At 27.5% G+C, this 14,700-nt stretch overlaps 11 non-coding genes across 11 annotated transcripts; 7 read left to right on the forward strand and 4 right to left on the reverse strand.

Moving 5' to 3' along the window:
• The first annotated feature begins 675 nt into the window (after positions 1-675).
• Positions 676-747, forward strand: Trnag-ucc (transfer RNA glycine (anticodon UCC)). The gene has a single exon. It is a non-coding gene; the product is annotated as a tRNA-Gly (tRNA).
• A 1,395-nt stretch (positions 748-2,142) lies between these two features.
• Trnat-agu (transfer RNA threonine (anticodon AGU)) lies at positions 2,143-2,216 on the forward strand. The gene has a single exon. It is a non-coding gene; the product is annotated as a tRNA-Thr (tRNA).
• Positions 2,217-2,973: 757 nt separating this feature from the next.
• On the forward strand, positions 2,974-3,045 carry Trnaw-cca (transfer RNA tryptophan (anticodon CCA)). The gene has a single exon. It is a non-coding gene; the product is annotated as a tRNA-Trp (tRNA).
• A 1,060-nt stretch (positions 3,046-4,105) lies between these two features.
• Positions 4,106-4,191, reverse strand: Trnay-gua (transfer RNA tyrosine (anticodon GUA)). Its single transcript is given in 2 exon segments — positions 4,106-4,141; positions 4,155-4,191. It is a non-coding gene; the product is annotated as a tRNA-Tyr (tRNA).
• Positions 4,192-6,269: 2,078 nt separating this feature from the next.
• Trnal-uag (transfer RNA leucine (anticodon UAG)) lies at positions 6,270-6,351 on the forward strand. The gene has a single exon. It is a non-coding gene; the product is annotated as a tRNA-Leu (tRNA).
• Positions 6,352-6,523: 172 nt separating this feature from the next.
• Positions 6,524-6,605, reverse strand: Trnas-gcu (transfer RNA serine (anticodon GCU)). Its single transcript has one exon. It is a non-coding gene; the product is annotated as a tRNA-Ser (tRNA).
• A 1,501-nt stretch (positions 6,606-8,106) lies between these two features.
• Positions 8,107-8,179, forward strand: Trnaf-gaa (transfer RNA phenylalanine (anticodon GAA)). The gene has a single exon. It is a non-coding gene; the product is annotated as a tRNA-Phe (tRNA).
• Positions 8,180-10,392: 2,213 nt separating this feature from the next.
• Positions 10,393-10,465, reverse strand: Trnaf-gaa (transfer RNA phenylalanine (anticodon GAA)). The gene has a single exon. It is a non-coding gene; the product is annotated as a tRNA-Phe (tRNA).
• A 1,503-nt stretch (positions 10,466-11,968) lies between these two features.
• Trnas-gcu (transfer RNA serine (anticodon GCU)) lies at positions 11,969-12,050 on the forward strand. Its single transcript has one exon. It is a non-coding gene; the product is annotated as a tRNA-Ser (tRNA).
• Positions 12,051-12,222: 172 nt separating this feature from the next.
• Trnal-uag (transfer RNA leucine (anticodon UAG)) lies at positions 12,223-12,304 on the reverse strand. Its single transcript has one exon. It is a non-coding gene; the product is annotated as a tRNA-Leu (tRNA).
• Positions 12,305-14,382: 2,078 nt separating this feature from the next.
• Positions 14,383-14,468, forward strand: Trnay-gua (transfer RNA tyrosine (anticodon GUA)). The gene is given in 2 exon segments: positions 14,383-14,419; positions 14,433-14,468. It is a non-coding gene; the product is annotated as a tRNA-Tyr (tRNA).
• The last annotated feature ends 232 nt before the right edge of the window (positions 14,469-14,700 follow it).

Below are 14,700 nucleotides of genomic sequence, written 5' to 3' on the forward strand. Positions count from 1 at the left end.
ATACTATTTTAATTTGCAAACTTAAGGTTTTTATATTACTAATTAAGGATTTTTTCCTTAACGAGAAAACTAATAAAACAATTACTTGTTTTAACATATATTAAATTTAATTTTGAATTTTAGCTTATATGGAAATAGTTTTTTCTTACAGTTTGAAGTGATAACTTGTTGCAGTTTGTTAAAAATATTAATAAATCATAACTCTATGTTTTTATATTTTCATTCTAAGGTATCATACTTTTCAATCTTATTCATTATGAAATGAAAAAGAAAAATGATTAAATATATGTTATTTTAATGCTAATAAAAAAATTATAACATTTTTAAATTACAAATCAACTTATTTAAATCTACTACAGATATAATGATCTAGTTGTGAATTTAAACTAAAAGCAAAAACTTAACTTTAGTCATGCAGATGAAGCTAAAATATTACGAACTAGTCAATGACAACTAAAACTTGGTAAAAAGCGTCGTCGGAAGGACTCGAACGTAGTCAATCGCCTTAACCACTCGGCCACAACGACAAGCACATTTATGTGTTTATAAAATTATTGGTTTGATGCCGCGAGTAAATTTACTCGAGTCTAACCTTAGCAATTTCTCTTAACGCTTGTAAGACGGTTAATAGCGGTAGATAAGTATATATTCCTTAATTCCGCGATTTTGACACAAGCGTCGATGGTGTAACGGTTAGCATTGGTGCCTTCCAAGCACTAGTTCCGGGTTCGACTCCCGGTCGACGCATTTTTCGTTTAGGTCCTTCAAACAGTAGCAAAACGACCATCTTTTTTTTTAAACTGAAGTTTAACCTTTATATCTTCTAACTTTTATAACTATTAACTGTTTATACTATTTTCACAAAAGTATTATTACTTACCGTCTCAGAAGAGAGAAACACTGCTTTGTAATAAACTTCTGATTGTTGAAATTTGTAAGCAGCAAGTAATGTAATTTTTTCTTAACTTGAAGAGAAATTGAAATTTTGTTTTCTGCTAAAATAACATCCGTCTCGACCTTTATATTTTGCAAAGCTAAAAGTTTTCACGGTTAAGTTAATATGTTACGTCATGTTTTTACCTAAGATTAAAACTTTAACAACCAACTTTAAACCAAAGAATATATAGTGTAAGTCTAAAAGTTTGGTTTAGCGGACCAAGTTTGTATCTTTGCAAGCCTTCGAGTGTCGGATCTTGGCGGTCTTGTAACTTTCACTGTTCGGATCGGATCCAACCCGCGGGCTATAAGTTGACTACCCATGTGTTAGATGACTAACTATATTTATGTGGAAACAAACTTTAATAGCTAGCTGACATTCAAATTAGGTTATTCCTACAGTGTGATTAAAACTACCATGTATAAGGTTAAAATAATAGTATAAGGTTACAGTAAGAGTTTAAGGTTAAAGTAGGTATATGGTTAAAGTAACAGTATAAGCTTAAAGTAGCAGTATGAGCTTAAAGTAAGTATAAGGTTAAAGTTATAGTATAATGATGAAGTAATAGCATAAGGTTACAGTAACAGTATAAGGTTAAAGTAGGTATATGGTTAAAGTAACAGTATAAGCTTAAAGTGAGTATAAGGTTAAAGTATTGTCTCACGGCATACAAAAGTCCAGGCTTTTGCTCTGCAGACTTTCGCCGATGTTTTTGTTGAAGGTAAAAGTAAGTGTAAGGTTAAAGTAAGTACATATAAGGTTGAGTTAATAATTTTAAGTTTAACTAACAGTGTTACGTAGTCGTTCCGGGCGACTTACTTTCAAAAAATAAAGTTTTGTATAATGAAAGAAAAAATCACATAACCAACTTTGTATACAACTTAGTTGTGAGTAGACTTAAATACTCATTTCAAGTTATAATTAGTGTTGAGACAAACTATAAACTAACTTGTAATAAAAGTTTTTAAATTAAAGCAGCCCTTTAAAGAATAATTTAAATAATATAAGTTAAACTAAAATTAAAAGCATTTTTTTTATTAAAAAAAGGTACAAAAGTTATTGACTGTACTTCCAATAAGCTTCAAACTTTAACAAGTAAGAATTTGTATTGTATGTAACGTTTTGTATATTTTCTTAGTAGAAGTCGGCATATCGAGTAACGTTTCATTACAATTATAATTTGAACAATATGCATCTACTCAAGCGGCGCCATGGCTTAGTTGGTTAAAGCGCCTGTCTAGTAAACAGGAGATCCCGAGTTCGAATCTCGGTGGCGCCTCGCTTCCTTTTAATTTTTCGATGAAGTTGAGTTTTTTAGATTAACCTATTTATACATTAATACTATTTTTTTATATTAAGCCATATTTTTCTATTTAAATTTCAAAATGGTTTTTGTGAGATTAGGGAAAAAGTTACAAGTTAATGTTTAAACTACTTAAAAACAAAATTTTAAACAGTTTACAACAGCATTTAAAGTTAAAACATAGTTTTATCAATTAATAAACAGTTAAAAAAATTACTTAAATATTTTCCTTTTTTTGTTTGATTTTAATTACTTTGCATTAATACTTTTATTTAACTAAAATTCTTCTTTTATTAAACAATTATTAATAAGCTATCCCATAGCTAACGATAGTATGCTTAAGTTCTATTTTAATATTTATATAAATTCAGTACAAAAACTGTACTTTAATTACATAAGTTTAATTAAATTTTGCTTTATATTATAATGAATTAATTAATAATTCTAGCTTTCTTTAAACTAAGTTTCTTTAAAAAGTAGTATATGCGAGACTCTCGTTATAGAAGTTTAAATTGTAAGTTGTTTTTAAATCTGTAAAAAAACGTGAAAGAAATATCGAATTATTTGATAAAACGTTTGTATTAAAAATAGCAAAACTTATAGCAAATCATATGTTCAAAGACAAAAGCTGTTTTTGCTAAACAAGCATTTCGATCAACTTAATTACGGTCGCTTTTACAACGTCACGCAAACACTTAAGTTTATAAACTGTTAAGTACATAATTAAACGTGCGGCTTGGTGGCGCAACGGTAGCGCTTCTGACTCCAGATCAGAAGGTTGCGTGTTCAAATCACGTCCGGGTCACTCATTTAATTTCGAACTTTTGCTGTTAAGTATGTTAATGTCGTATTGTTACATGTGAATTTGCATTATTGTAAACAATATTTATTTCGTTTTTGACAGAAGAAATTAGATTGTATTTGTAAACTGTTATTGTAAGAACTTGTGTGATTTTCATATACTCAATGCACTGCACACAAGTAGAATGCGAAGATCTAAACTAAAACTTTGTGTCTATTTAGGTGCAGGAATGTACTTTAATTCAACCCAGGCATGTAGCTAGGTACGTTTTTGCAAGTCTGCAGAAACGTATAGTTTTGTACAAAAAAAAACTTTATTTCAATTTTAGTTTAGTTTTACATATATGTGTGTCGTAAAAACTGAACGAATTAAATACATCTAAATTGTATACATTTAGCTCATATTGATTTAGTTTATCAGAAAGTTATGCATTGCAAAATTGGTTCTAATGAAATCTGTGGATTTTTCTTCAAAAATAAAAATAATACAACTGTATGTTACAAAAATTTGCATCATTTAATGTTCGTTCTATTGACTACGTTAAATATCTTGAAAATTTCCACAAAAATTCCGAAAGTTTTACAGTTGACATTATAACTGTTTTTGAGTTAAATTGTCATTTTCTTATACTTATTTTCAATGACCGTTTTACGGGTTTACAAAAGTGACAACACATAAATTGCCTTGTATACAGTTATCACTCATACTTCAACATTCCATTCATTTTGAAGTATTATCATAAATGCACACTTTCATGTTAATTTCAATTACATTAGAGGTAGTTAAAATTGATGTGTTCCCGCTAGGACGTTATCACGCGTCATTTCAGATACTTTAGATTTTTGCAGATTCGTTACTTTTTTGAGCTAGCTACGTCCCTGCTACAACCCAATCATGTAAGATGCTAAAAATAAACTTTTTGAGTTTATTGCTTCTTTGAGATAAGGATTTGATCTTTCATAAACAAAAAACAACTTTTCATCCTTATACATTAATTAAAGATTCATCTAAGAATTTATGCCTTAAATATCAGAAGTGACCTAAAACAAAATCATCAAAAAACTCCTTCGAGCCGGAGTCGAACCAGCGACCTATGGATTACTAACTACACGCTACAGTCCACCGCTCTACCAACTGAGCTATCGAAGGGTACGCTTCCTAAAGTTTTATTGCATTTATAAAACCACGTCTTAATTCCAACTAGCTTATGTGTACATACAGTTAATTACTTTTTTGTTGTTTTTTATGCAAACACTATGTTTTTTATTTAGTATGTGCATGTATAACATTTGGTTACTTATTTTTTATCTGGTTTATAACACTTAAGAGATAAAATATAGAATAAAATACTAATTACTAGATTTATTTTTGTCTTATGAAACTTAGTAAACTTTTCAAGCTAATAAATTATATTTAATCTTTTTATTGCTGTTCCAAACAGTTTTGAGTGAATTGTTTAGATAAAGCTTAACAAAAATTTCAAATTTTTTTAAGAAACGCATTTTATAAACAAATATTTTGTATTCATTACTCCATATCAACTAATTTTGACAAAAAAAGTTATTTAGCTTTGTTACTTGTTAGTGGATACTTTATTAATTCTTTTAATATAGGTTTTTTTATGTAGTTTTTATTGTCATATGTTTTTTTTTTCAATAAGTTAAATGATAATCTATTGATTAGCTTCAAAAAAATGTAAACGAAATTTATACATGTTTAATTATTTAAAGAGTAGTTTAATTGTTAGGTGATTTAAATAGTTTCTTTTTATTTATTTTACTTAAACAGCTTATAAAACTTTATTTCAGTTAACTAGCTTGATATGTTTACAGATATACATAAGGTCTTAAATATATTAAATATTAAGTTAACTCACTAGCTTTTAAAGAACATAGATAACTTTTAAATTGCAACAAAAATAATCTTTGTTTTTAAATCTCGTAAACACCTTTTATTTCTGTATAAATAAAAAAAGAATGGGTTTTACATTCTAACAGTAAATTAATAATTTTACCTATTATTAAAGCTTATAACTAGTAGCATTTACTGTGCTTATTTGTAAACTGCTAAGTAACATAGCAACTAAGTAAGTAATGTTTTCAGGTACATAATCATCAGTGTAATGCTTATTAAGAGTTGTTAAACTAATGTAATAACAAATATACTTTAGTAAAAGATATACAAGTCAACTATAATATTTTGGTTATATTTATATCTCATTTAAAAGCTCATTAAATAAAGTTAATTTTATTTTTGTTTTGACTTTAACGTTTTAAGTTATATTGGCAAAAACTTAAAATATTTGATTGTCAGGGCAATAAATTTAAAACTTTTTAAAAGTTTTTACCGGGTAGCTGTCGAATACGCACGAAGACACTTTTGAACGGCTTAATTTTGCATGAGAGGTCACTTTTGCACAAAGACACTTTTGCACGAGGTAAAAAATTATTTTTATTATTATTAGTTTTGTTTTACTATCATGATTGCCACTAACCCTTAACATCGGTAAGTAACTTTTTTTAATGTTTTTTCTTATTTATTAGTTTAATTTAAATGATTTATTGTGCAAAATTTCCTTTCGTGCAAAATTGTTTTGGTGCAAAACTGTCCTTTCGTGCATTTTTGACCTTTCATGCAAAAACATCTTCGAGCATATTTGACCCGTTCCTGTTTTTACCATACCTAGAACATAACTATTTATATAAACATTTTTTATAATATCAAAAATAAAAATAATAAATATTCAAAACTAAATACTCAACCTTCTGAACAAAAATATTAAGTATTAAATATTTTAATCACATGTGTAGAATAAATATGAACCAGTGATTTAATGATTTGTGAATAAATGTTTAAAAGCAAAAAACTATTTATTTTAAATTGATAAACTAAATAACACTAGACTAAAATGCATTGAACATAAGCAAAACTGAAATATATGTTTAAGTAATTTTTTAGCCGATATGTTTAAAAATTGAATGTTCTAGATTCTAGGTCCAAACTATTATCTTACATCAAGTTTAGCCTTAACCTAAAGCTTATCGTTTGTGGTATTTTATAGGTTATAATTTAATATTAACAGATATTATCTTTTTTTAATCAATAACTAACATGGAATTATCAAGGAAGTCACATGATTTCACTGAACCCATAAACATGTTTTGCTTTGTGACGTAATAATGCTCGATAGTAAATATATAAATCTTACATGTAGCACTCATGTGTGTGGTAGAGTGGCCGAGTGGTCTAAGGCGCTGGATTTAGGCTCCAGTCATTTCGATGGCGCGGGTTCGAATCCCGTCTCTGCCAATACTTTTAACTATGTGTTTTTTGTAAGAAAAAGCGTTTTCTAATATAAGTGTTTTGAAGATTAATTTCATTTAAAAAAAATTAACAATGCTTATATTATTTACCGTATAATTAGTTTGTCACATTTCATCAGGCAAAATTGAACGACGATTTGAATAATTAAAAAAGAAAACGGCGGAGATGGGATTCGAACCCACGCGTGCAGAGCACAATGGATTAGCAGTCCATCGCCTTAACCACTCGGCCACCTCGTCTTGTATGCAAAGCTGTTTCTACGCAATATAAATGTAGTAGCTGAAGAAAACGTAACAACTGAGTATGTAGTTTATTGCACGGTTTGTAACTTGTACCTTAGTAATATTACATTAAACTTTGCGTTTCAGTATTTTTTAAATGTTTAATCCCTCTATTTTTTTACTTTAAAGTTTAATCAACCTTTTAATCGTGACGTCATTCTCCGCACGCTAGTAAAATCTATAACACGAAAAACCTTTTGCGGCTGTAGCTCAGACATTGAAGTCTGATTAAAGTCGAAAACAAACAAACACTAGACAATTGTTGAAGAGCTAATTGAAATTTTCAACTTCATGCACGGCTCGTCCCTTTTAATCAAGAATGTTTCTAACTCACAGTCTAATTGAAACATCTTACTTTTGAGTATTCTTTAAATCCTCTAATTTATATATATATACCCTGTTTCTAAGAGTTACACGTGTATAGATTTTTTGTTGTAAAAAACTGAAAAATTTCAATTTTTGTTTATTATGTCTTAATTGACAATGTGTAGTCAACGTAGTCGAAAAATCAGTTTTGTGAGCTAAGTTATGGGTAAAGACAAAATAATTAAAAACATACAAAGTAAACCGAGGTAAAACTTAAAAATTGATAAGCGAGTGCAAATTGTGTCAATAAAAAGTCCGTACAACTTCAACTACTTCTATGCAGTAATATCAGTAGATTTATAAACGCTAAAAACTGCTTGAAATCCTGTAGCTCAGATGGTACAGCACGCTTTGCATATGCGAGATTCCGGAATCGAATCTCCAACTTTATTTTGTATAGAAATGTATACCTCTTCTCGTTTTGAAACTAAACACTATATAAATTAATGCTACAACTTTTGTCATTTTTTAAACTTTTATTCTTTTTTTTTGAAAGGTTTGTTTTGTAAAAGTAAGTTAGTTTATTTTATTAAGCAAAGAAAGACAAATTACGTACATTCGTTTTAATAATTATTTTAGGTAATAATTTATACGAAAACTAATTTCACAGATATATTTTTGATGTGTTATTTTAGGTGTAAACCCAAATAGCATGTAAGTTTATACTGTTTTTTTTTGTGCATTACTAAAACTAAACAATTTATTGTTTTGAAAAACTTTCTTTTTGCTATATAGCCTTACCAAGTTCAGTTAGAAAGTTTTTTTAGTTGTAATTACCAGCCAAATATAGGTATTAGTAAAGTTTAGTTTATAACCGTGCCGTTGATAAACACAACTACAACAAACTTTAAGTTTTGAATGATCTCTTAAATAAAATACCAAAACTATTAAAATTATATAACCTATGAATAAGTTTATTTTAAACATTTTAAACTTTGTTTATTAAGACTTAATCAATTCATTCATCCATAAAAATAAAATGTAGTCGTAGTGGTTTTAAAAGCGCAATTAAAACTTTAAAAAATAAATAGGTGTACTTTAAATTCTGAACTTACTGCGGTTTATAAACAGTACGTAATGCTAACCTGCACAAGCCTCGATAGCTCAGTCGGGAGAGCGTCAGACTGAAGATCTGAAGGTCCCTGGTTCAATCCCGGGTCGAGGCATCGTCTTTTGATTGTTGTAAGATTGTTTGATACTTTTGATTGTAAGACTTTTACTTCAATTTTTAAGTTACGCTGAACATTATCGTCGATCATTAGAATATTTTACTTTATACTAATTGTTAAATTACATTTCTGAAATGCAACTCTTTATATATGGTGTAAAATTAAAAACATTACTACCAAATTGTCAACTTTATGGCTAGCTGTTCTACTGATTATTAGATTAAAGTGATTTCACAAAAAACTAACACACTAACACACAAAAGAACTAATTCACACTAAACAAAAAACGCCAGCTAAGTAATCAAGATAACTTTTGAAACCTTATTTTGTTTTTAAAACTTATTATATTTTTTTATGTTTTAATACTAAATGTAAACATATATATATTGTATGACCGAGTATAGATATATATATTATAAAAATGTATAGTATTCTTATTGTAATCGTTTTAAATAAATAATATTAAGTATTTCTTGATTGTTTTAGTATAAAAACTTTTTTTAACCAAACAAAACTAAATGTATATTATTTAACAAAAAATAAAACCTCAAGGTCAATGTAAACTTCTTAAGGTTCCTTTTCCTTTTTCAAATGAAGCTGAATGTGTTTAGTAATATCGGGCGCTAAAACACTTTGTATTTTCTTTTCTTTTATAGTTTCATTCTCAGATTATTAAATTCTGAATTTTATTAAAAATATATTTTATCTAGTAAAATTAAGTCTTATTTTAATATAAAAATTTAAAAAAATTAAGACTTAAAAAAAATTAAAGTTATAGTTTAATCTAAACAAATAACGTCAACTAGTGGTAAAAAATATAAATTTTTGGAACCTTTTTTTTTCTTAAGACTTTTCTGTTGTTTATGTTTTTTATACTACTTCTAAACATAAACATGCTGTATATTAAACTTAACTACTAAGAATAAAAACAAGATAGTTCGCTAAGATAGTATTCTATTAAATAAGATCAACTTGTAAAAAAAGTGTTTAACCCCCCTATAGCCTTAATTGTAAACATTACTTAAAATGTTCAACCTTGTGGCTAGCTGTTCTACTGATTATTAGCTTAAAGTAATTATTTTTTTGTTTTTTAAAAACCTCATTCTGACTCAGGAAAGTTTATAATCACTCAGGTTAGTTTTTTTAAATCAAAAAGTGGCAACCCTGATATCAGCTAAATTTAGGTAATATTCTGGTTGCCAAAAATCATGGAAAGTTTATAAGTTTAGCAAAAAAGATATGTTAGTGTTTTTTATTGTTCTTTCAATTTGAAGTATTTCTTTTGTTCTTTCAATTTTAATAAAATATAAATGTAAATATTGTTCAGAAAATTAGCAATTATACCAGCTACTATTTTTAACTGTTAATCTTAGCTAGACCTTAATAACATATCATAAACTTTCTTATTATTTAATTATTTTAGCAGCACATTAATATTTTTTAGTCTAAATTTTTTTTTAACTAAAACTTTCAAAATTCAAAAGTATGTAGTTAGATATAACACATAAAAGTAAACTTCACACATTCATACTTTGTTAGTAGTTAGTTATATAAAATTGCATTATCGTACATAGTAGTTTTTATACTACTTACATTACAAATAACTTAGAGTATTAAGAATCCGGTTCCGGATTTTAATTTGAAAAAAAAATTCCGGATCTGGTTCCGGCCGGATTATAATTAAAAAAAATATCCGGGACCGGTTCCGGCCGAATCTTATTTTGAAAAAAAAAGTCCGGATCCGGTTTCGGTACATAACTAGTTTTAACTAAAAAGTTTAAACATAAGTCACTCATTTAAAAAAGGTTTATTAATTAAAAGATAAAGTCAAAACTTAATGGGAGTAGAAAGTACTTATAAATTCAAATTTTATAGAAATATTTATCACAAGTCGAATTTCGAGCTAGGTATTTCATAATTACTGTTTATAACTAAATTTACACTATAAAATTATCAGTTTTTAGCAAGTTTAATCTGATGATAACCTAAACGAAATATATTTTTAAACCTTTTTAAATGAGTGACTTATGTTTAAACTTTTTAGCTAAAACCAGTACCAAAACAATACTATAACTTTCTTAATGCTAATAAAGATTAGTATAAAGTAAAATATTCTAATGATCGACGATAATGTTCAGCGTAACTTAAAAATTGAAGTAAAAGTCTTACAATCAAAAGTATCAAACAATCTTACAACAATCAAAAGACGATGCCTCGACCCGGGATTGAACCAGGGACCTTCAGATCTTCAGTCTGACGCTCTCCCGACTGAGCTATCGAGGCTTGTGCAGGTTAGCATTACGTACTGTTTATAAACCGCAGTAAGTTCAGAATTTAAAGTACACCTATTTATTTTTTAAAGTTTTAATTGCGCTTTTAAAACCACTACGACTACATTTTATTTTTATGGATGAATGAATTGATTAAGTCTTAATAAACAAAGTTTAAAATGTTTAAAATAAACTTATTCATAGGTTATATAATTTTAATAGTTTTGGTATTTTATTTAAGAGATCATTCAAAACTTAAAGTTTGTTGTAGTTGTGTTTATCAACGGCACGGTTATAAACTAAACTTTACTAATATCTATTTTTGGCTGGTAATTACAACTAAAAAAACTTTCTAACTGAACTTGGTAAGGCTATATAGCAAAAAGAAAGTTTTTCAAAACAATAAATTGTTTAGTTTTAGTAATGCACAAAAAAAAAAACAGTATAAACTTACATGCTATTTGGGTTTACACCTAAAATAACACATCAAAAATATATCTGTGAAATTAGTTTTCGTATAAATTATTACCTAAAATAATTATTAAAACGAATGTACGTAATTTGTCTTTCTTTGCTTAATAAAATAAACTAACTTACTTTTACAAAACAAACCTTTCAAAAAAAAAGAATAAAAGTTTAAAAAATGACAAAAGTTGTAGCATTAATTTATATAGTGTTTAGTTTCAAAACGAGAAGAGGTATACATTTCTATACAAAATAAAGTTGGAGATTCGATTCCGGAATCTCGCATATGCAAAGCGTGCTGTACCATCTGAGCTACAGGATTTCAAGCAGTTTTTAGCGTTTATAAATCTACTGATATTACTGCATAGAAGTAGTTGAAGTTGTACGGACTTTTTATTGACACAATTTGCACTCGCTTATCAATTTTTAAGTTTTACCTCGGTTTACTTTGTATGTTTTTAATTATTTTGTCTTTACCCATAACTTAGCTCACAAAACTGATTTTTCGACTACGTTGACTACACATTGTCAATTAAGACATAATAAACAAAAATTGAAATTTTTCAGTTTTTTACAACAAAAAATCTATACACGTGTAACTCTTAGAAACAGGGTATATATATATAAATTAGAGGATTTAAAGAATACTCAAAAGTAAGATGTTTCAATTAGACTGTGAGTTAGAAACATTCTTGATTAAAAGGGACGAGCCGTGCATGAAGTTGAAAATTTCAATTAGCTCTTCAACAATTGTCTAGTGTTTGTTTGTTTTCGACTTTAATCAGACTTCAATGTCTGAGCTACAGCCGCAAAAGGTTTTTCGTGTTATAGATTTTACTAGCGTGCGGAGAATGACGTCACGATTAAAAGGTTGATTAAACTTTAAAGTAAAAAAATAGAGGGATTAAACATTTAAAAAATACTGAAACGCAAAGTTTAATGTAATATTACTAAGGTACAAGTTACAAACCGTGCAATAAACTACATACTCAGTTGTTACGTTTTCTTCAGCTACTACATTTATATTGCGTAGAAACAGCTTTGCATACAAGACGAGGTGGCCGAGTGGTTAAGGCGATGGACTGCTAATCCATTGTGCTCTGCACGCGTGGGTTCGAATCCCATCTCCGCCGTTTTCTTTTTTAATTATTCAAATCGTCGTTCAATTTTGCCTGATGAAATGTGACAAACTAATTATACGGTAAATAATATAAGCATTGTTAATTTTTTTTAAATGAAATTAATCTTCAAAACACTTATATTAGAAAACGCTTTTTCTTACAAAAAACACATAGTTAAAAGTATTGGCAGAGACGGGATTCGAACCCGCGCCATCGAAATGACTGGAGCCTAAATCCAGCGCCTTAGACCACTCGGCCACTCTACCACACACATGAGTGCTACATGTAAGATTTATATATTTACTATCGAGCATTATTACGTCACAAAGCAAAACATGTTTATGGGTTCAGTGAAATCATGTGACTTCCTTGATAATTCCATGTTAGTTATTGATTAAAAAAAGATAATATCTGTTAATATTAAATTATAACCTATAAAATACCACAAACGATAAGCTTTAGGTTAAGGCTAAACTTGATGTAAGATAATAGTTTGGATCTAGAATCTAGAACATTCAATTTTTAAACATATCGGCTAAAAAATTACTTAAACATATATTTCAGTTTTGCTTATGTTCAATGCATTTTAGTCTAGTGTTATTTAGTTTATCAATTTATAATAAATAGTTTTTTGCTTTTAAACATTTATTCACAAATCATTAAATCACTGGTTCATATTTATTCTACACATGTGATTAAAATATTTAATACTTAATATTTTTGTTCAGAAGGTTGAGTATTTAGTTTTGAATATTTATTATTTTTATTTTTGATATTATAAAAAATGTTTATATAAATAGTTATGTTCTAGGTATGGTAAAAACAGGAACGGGTCAAATATGCTCGAAGATGTTTTTGCATGAAAGGTCAAAAATGCACGAAAGGACAGTTTTGCACCAAAACAATTTTGCACGAAAGGAAATTTTGCACAATAAATCATTTAAATTAAACTAATAAATAAGAAAAAACATTAAAAAAAGTTACTTACCGATGTTAAGGGTTAGTAGCAATCATGATAGTAAAACAAAACTAATAATAATAAAAATAATTTTTTACCTCGTGCAAAAGTGTCTTTGTGCAAAAGTGACCTCTCATGCAAAATTAAGCCGTTCAAAAGTGTCTTCGTGCGTATTCGACAGCTACCCGGTAAAAACTTTTAAAAAGTTTTAAATTTATTGCCCTGACAATCAAATATTTTAAGTTTTTGCCAATATAACTTAAAACGTTAAAGTCAAAACAAAAATAAAATTAACTTTATTTAATGAGCTTTTAAATGAGATATAAATATAACCAAAATATTATAGTTGACTTGTATATCTTTTACTAAAGTATATTTGTTATTACATTAGTTTAACAACTCTTAATAAGCATTACACTGATGATTATGTACCTGAAAACATTACTTACTTAGTTGCTATGTTACTTAGCAGTTTACAAATAAGCACAGTAAATGCTACTAGTTATAAGCTTTAATAATAGGTAAAATTATTAATTTACTGTTAGAATGTAAAACCCATTCTTTTTTTATTTATACAGAAATAAAAGGTGTTTACGAGATTTAAAAACAAAGATTATTTTTGTTGCAATTTAAAAGTTATCTATGTTCTTTAAAAGCTAGTGAGTTAACTTAATATTTAATATATTTAAGACCTTATGTATATCTGTAAACATATCAAGCTAGTTAACTGAAATAAAGTTTTATAAGCTGTTTAAGTAAAATAAATAAAAAGAAACTATTTAAATCACCTAACAATTAAACTACTCTTTAAATAATTAAACATGTATAAATTTCGTTTACATTTTTTTGAAGCTAATCAATAGATTATCATTTAACTTATTGAAAAAAAAAACATATGACAATAAAAACTACATAAAAAAACCTATATTAAAAGAATTAATAAAGTATCCACTAACAAGTAACAAAGCTAAATAACTTTTTTTGTCAAAATTAGTTGATATGGAGTAATGAATACAAAATATTTGTTTATAAAATGCGTTTCTTAAAAAAATTTGAAATTTTTGTTAAGCTTTATCTAAACAATTCACTCAAAACTGTTTGGAACAGCAATAAAAAGATTAAATATAATTTATTAGCTTGAAAAGTTTACTAAGTTTCATAAGACAAAAATAAATCTAGTAATTAGTATTTTATTCTATATTTTATCTCTTAAGTGTTATAAACCAGATAAAAAATAAGTAACCAAATGTTATACATGCACATACTAAATAAAAAACATAGTGTTTGCATAAAAAACAACAAAAAAGTAATTAACTGTATGTACACATAAGCTAGTTGGAATTAAGACGTGGTTTTATAAATGCAATAAAACTTTAGGAAGCGTACCCTTCGATAGCTCAGTTGGTAGAGCGGTGGACTGTAGCGTGTAGTTAGTAATCCATAGGTCGCTGGTTCGACTCCGGCTCGAAGGAGTTTTTTGATGATTTTGTTTTAGGTCACTTCTGATATTTAAGGCATAAATTCTTAGATGAATCTTTAATTAATGTATAAGGATGAAAAGTTGTTTTTTGTTTATGAAAGATCAAATCCTTATCTCAAAGAAGCAATAAACTCAAAAAGTTTATTTTTAGCATCTTACATGATTGGGTTGTAGCAGGGACGTAGCTAGCTCAAAAAAGTAACGAATCTGCAAAAATCTAAAGT

This window comes from Thalia democratica, chromosome 6 (genome assembly GCF_965202585.1).
Source record: "Thalia democratica chromosome 6, ktThaDemo2.hap1.1, whole genome shotgun sequence".
NCBI classification, from domain to species: Eukaryota; Metazoa; Chordata; class Thaliacea; order Salpida; family Salpidae; genus Thalia; species Thalia democratica.